General features: G+C 47.0%; 1 protein-coding gene across 1 annotated transcript in view; it reads right to left on the bottom strand.

Annotated features, from left to right (window-relative positions):
• Positions 1–5,523, bottom strand: part of LOXL2 (lysyl oxidase like 2) — a 50,044-nt gene that overhangs the window by 25,897 nt on the left and 18,624 nt on the right. The window lies entirely within an intron of this gene.

The raw sequence follows: 5,523 nt of genomic DNA, 5'->3' as shown, positions 1-5,523 counted from the left end.
GGAAGATAAAGTGAGCAAACTAGCAAGAAATAAGCTTTCATTTAATTCCCTCGAGGGTATTTCAATCCTCAGATAGCTATAGCAGACCAGCATGCAATGACATTTTCATGATCTGTCTGGGAGCAAAACCAACCCACATCCAGTCCCCTTTCTGCTCACGGAGAACAGCTTTAGAGAATTATTGATCTAGCTACTCAAGGGTTTGCACCGAGCCTGAACAAACAGCAAAACGTCTGAGAATTCAACGTGCTGGAGACCTCAGCTGTATATTGGTAGATTAAAGAACAAAGGATCAAAATAAGTATACTGATAGGTTTCTCGGAGAGAAAGGGCCACTAAGAGATTTCTCCTGGTTGCTCTTTGCAGAATTGAATTGTTTCCTTTCACCGCAGAGTTTTTGTTACACTGGGAGTATTCAATAATGCAAATACAGGCAGATATATTTTATCTTCCAACAGCAACGTGTAAACCAGCTGGGCTAATGGTGAAAACAGACTCCACATGAAAATCAGAAGCAAACAATACTTAATAGCTAGAGCAGACTTTTTAAAATCACCCCTCTCCATACTTTATGTACACGTGGAGACAAACGCCTACAACAAGCTGTCATGGCCACAAGGAAACCTCATCTCTGAGAGCTCTACTTGTGCTCACATTAGAGCCGTGCGCTGAAGGTACAGGGCAGGCTGGTAAATCCTCTGAAGGATAGCTGAGGATCACAGAGCAAGTATCTGCAACCACCTGAGAAGCTGACTGCACATCTGGCAAGCTCCCACCCTGAGCATCAACCATAAAACTTTCAACAATATTTCAGGAGCCAAGCAGTCACTCACCAATATTACCTCTAGGAAATAAAACCGGGCTGACTGCACCCCAAATCAAAGGCAGGAAAATAGAGGCCCAAGCCCCAAAGCCAGCGGGACATGGTTTGCTCGGTCTGAGGTTGAGGAACACAAAGCAGGGAGAGAGAAAACCACGCACAAACCCACAGCTCAGCTCCCTTGATACAAGGGGAAAATGCTGCTGGGGATTTTTAGCCACAAAGCAAGAGAAGAAACCAAAGCCAGAAGGAGTTAACTCTCATGGCTCATGCAGAGTTGTCCTCCCCTTCTCAGTGAGCCTTGTGAAATTTCCACCTATTCAGGCCAACAGCTGTGGAGATGCATGTGCCAGCCCTTTGCCTTCCCCCCCTCAAACTCCAAGTCTTCGAATTCAGCTACTAGTATCATTCAGACCTGGCTCTCCAACTTCTCCTTTGCTTATGAAACAATTCCACCCACATACTTGAGGTTGAATCAGCTCTTGCCTTTGCCTTCTGCTCCCCGGAACGCTGCTAGTTCAGAGGACGGCGTGTCTTGTGTTGCTGACCCCATGCGTGGAGTTCGCAGGTCTGCTCCATCACTACTGGCCTCACTCGTCAAGCCACAGCTTCGCTTTCATCAAAACCATCATTTTTGACACGGACAAACTCCATTAAGGCAGCATGCACACAAGCAATAAGAAATTCTAGGCATTTTTCTCCTGCTTAAGCCTCCTTAGCCTTGAAAGGTGTGAAGAAACAGAAAGCTGGGTATGGAGGGCAGGGGGAGGAAGTGTAGCACATCTATTCCTAGATTCAACACTCTGGCTTCCACATCAACCTGCTTTTCACTGGAGCCACTTGACTGCATATAGTGATATAAGAATCAGATCAAGCTAAAATAACTCTGAGGTTGAAGAGATCCTGCTCAGTTCTGCCACAAATCTCCTGTGTGATTTCAGCCACAAACTCACCCCCCCACCTCCTCGCTGTCACCTCTGGCCTCTTGCTCACGCTTCCTCGCCTCTTCTGGAAAGGGAAGACAATGCTAAGCCCATCTCACCTACTCTGAATCTCAAAGCCTCTGCAGCAAGAGCTCCACATCCATATTTGCCCAAAGCAAAGATGTGATTTCGGTTGGGACATCCAACACGACTACAATACAAATTAGTATAAAAACAAGGAGAAAAAAAGAAAAAGTGTCAAGCTATTTTGGGTTGGGCCATATTCCCCTCCACCCTGCTCCTTTCTTCCCCGAGAGCCATGGCCAAGGCCCACACTGCTGTCCCTCCTCAGCCCCGGACACAAAAGCCCCCACAAGCCAGCACGCTGCGCTCTGTTACGAAACTCATGAATCTCAGCTTCAGAAAGCCGGGGCCTGCCCGGAGACAGCAGAAAGAAAGGGGTTTGTTTTTGAGCTTTCACAAAAGGATTCCTGGCTCAAAAAGTTTTCACATGAGCCTCTGCTGCTTTTGTTTCCACTCTCTGAACCAAATGCTTCCCCATGGCTTCGGATCTGATTGCAAAAACCGACGCAACTTTCATAACGTTTTCTTTCAACCTTTTACCATCTGCTTTGTGTTGGCAGAAGAATTATGCCCAGGACAGCACGTTTGTGTCCTCCTCTGCTGCCCCAGCTCAGCGATACCCCCTTCTTACAACAGCCCTGAGGATGCCCGGGGATTGATACAGGGAGGAGATCCCATTCCTAGAAACCCGACCGCTACTTGGCAGACTGCAGACACTGCCCTGGTTCTGCCTCACCGGCTCCTGGCTGAAAGCAAAGCCGCAGCAGCTGGGGTTTTCAGAGGGGCTCTTTGGAACAGAGCATCTCAGCACTCTCTGTAAACACACTCCCACATGCTCAGCAACGGCGTTAAGAAACCAGGTAGAGAACTGCACGGGGCAGGCAGGTCTGAACAGCTATGGCTGTGTGTGTCCCCTGCGGCCACAGAAACTGCTCCAATGCGGACAGAAAGGTAACTGCAATGAAATTTTGCTTTTCTGTATTTTATTTAAAAAAAACAAACCAAACCAAACCATCACCATGAGTGACGCTAAGGATTGTAGAGCAAGGTGGGTCCAGCACTGGCTCTGGCAGCTCTCTGGTCGTGAGGTGATTGTACAAACAGCTTGGGCAGAGGTGCCCTTCTCACCACAGATCCTCGATTTAACAAACGCAAGGAGCCTGCGTGCTATCTCCGTCTCTGGCTAAGCCACGTTCATTGCTCTCCTGCTTTAAGATTCCCTGAGATCCTCTCAAACTGCTCTTTCCTTCCTTATGCCTGACCTATCCCACTGCTCCTTAGATGCAGAAACCCATTTGTATTGTCATTTTTCATTTACAATGGAGTTCCAGGATTTCTTGGCTTCCCAAACACCAAGACATTAAGGCTGCATCTTGGACAATAATTGATTTTTTTTGTTTCAAATTAAGAACATAACATGAAATCTTTCCACAGAGATTTTTTTCATCCCAGAGGCATCTTCTCTGCTGTATTTAGACCCTTCACTTACTTCCACTGAAGTCTCAGCTACCAAGTGTTTTCCCCTGAAGACGACTTTTTTAGAAAGCTCTCTCTTCACATACAGAGGAATGGGCGGAATCTGTTTTCAGTTAAACATCTGGAGCTGTGCCTCTGAGTCACTAACACGGTCCCAGCTGTTAAATAAACATGGTGAAATAGATGCTGCAAGACAAAGATGGGTTGCCTCTGGGGGACAGCAGTCCCCTGGGAACGCTATGCTGTATTGGACTGCAAGCACTTTTTGTTCTGGCTTTGTGCAGTATAAAAGGGCAAGGGCTGAGAGTGCAATTCAGGCTTAGGGTCCAGGAGTAAATACAACAATTATAAATGACAAAAGCTGAGGCCTTTGCTAAGCCCTGAAATGCTTCAGTGGCAGCCTCATGACCGCCCGCGCAAAGCAGGCTACGGAAAAGCGCCCCCGAAAAGAAACACTGGCGACAGAAGCCAACGAGAAGAGGCAGGAGTACTGAACCCGGGTGAAACTTTGGCACTGGTGGGAGGCTCAGCTTAGGACGGGACACTGCTCTGTTCCGTACACATCACAGCCCGAGGGTTCCTTGATGAGCAAAGCTTTTACATTCTCCATTTCCTTTCTGCTGAGCTATTTTAAAGACAATCGGGATCAGATGCTGCAAGCTAGCCAGATTTATTACCTGACCTCTGCACTGCGGAACAGAACAAGATCATACTCTGTTCTCAGGCTGCGTTAACTGTCGCCTTGTGTAAGAGAGAAATGGCATCACATCCAGCACAACAACTTGGGCCCTGGATACAGTCGGTGCAAGGAGACAAACAGGTGAACTGTTCCCCCGAGGAGCTGCGGTGAGCCTCAGTGCTTTCTCAGCCCTGCCAGTTCCATAGCTCAGCACCAGCTCTCTGCCCAGCAAACCCAGCACCCTGACATGCCACAAACCATCGCAAAGAAACCACTGAGGCAAGAAGTTAGAAACTATTTCACACACTTTAAAATTATAGCACTAAAGCAGCATGGTGGCTTACCCCAATGGCAGCTTAATTAATATTTGTCTGGAGTTAGCTCCAGAAGAGACGCTAAAGACCCCTTCTAGACACAGAAAGCATCAGCATTTGTTACACATGGGCTTATGTTTAGAGAAGTAAACATTTACACCAAGGGGAAAGAAATTAAAACACTGTTGTCATAACAAACAGGCAAATAAACCTTTTATTGTCAAACATTCTTGAGAACTAGACAGCTGAGACAGAGCTCATGGCCGAGATGGTGGTGACCTCAGCTGCAGCTGCCCACAGTATGGAGAGTCTCCACTGATCTGGGTGGCAAAAAGCTGGGTAAGAGGAAGATCCATCTGTGCGCCAAGCCACAAACAACGACCCCGTCCTCCTCACCTCCTTACACCTTCCAGTCAGAAGCAGCTCAGTTTACAGGAGCATTTTTTTTATGGCCTCACCCACAAAGCCCAGTTTAACTGAAATCTCCTGAGCAGGCCTTAGCAGCACCCTATCCCACCCATTAAGAAACTTGGACAATATAGTTCAACCCACTTTTAATCTGGCATCACCGGGGCCTTTGAGCCACTGAGCTTTGAAGTGCGATTTTTTTTTTTTTTTTTTTTAAATGCTTCACATACACCCAAAAGGAATGAGGAGGACAGAAATAGCAGCACAGCCTGGTATGTTTAGCTAAGACCTTGTCTGCCCACCGTCTGGCCAAAGCTACAGTCTAGTCTCAGGTACCAGATCTATTTGTGAACTTGCAATGGCTGCAGCAATTTGATATATTTAGAGTACGTCCTATTTGAAGCCTCTGTGTGTGCGCACACAGAGGAAGAGGGTGGACAACAAATATTTTATTAAGGAAGTTTGGGGGGATAGGTTAAAAAAAACCAAACCTATCGTGCATTTATTTAAGTAATATATTAAGGGTAGGAGTTAGTTACTGTGGTCTCAAAATTGCTGGTCAACCCAGTAAGGCAGTCGCAGGTGGGCCTGGGCTGTGTTTGGACAACACGAAGTGGCCACATGGACTGCTTGAAAAAAGCAGGGACAGCATTCCCTGCTCATGGTTTTGTTACCACACATTAGATCATTTTGATTTCAGAGTTTCTGGCATCTTGTAAAGGCTTAGGAAAAAAACATTTGTGACTGTGCCCACAGTTAAACTGCGGGCTTTGGCACTGTATGAAGGAACCTTAAGGCAGGTCCATGCTACGCCCCCCC

This window comes from Athene cunicularia, assembly GCF_003259725.1.
Source record: "Athene cunicularia isolate RWA chromosome 22 unlocalized genomic scaffold, athCun1 chr22_part1, whole genome shotgun sequence".
In the NCBI taxonomy this organism is placed as follows: domain Eukaryota; kingdom Metazoa; phylum Chordata; class Aves; order Strigiformes; family Strigidae; genus Athene; species Athene cunicularia.
This window is presented reverse-complemented; position numbering and strand designations above follow the sequence as displayed.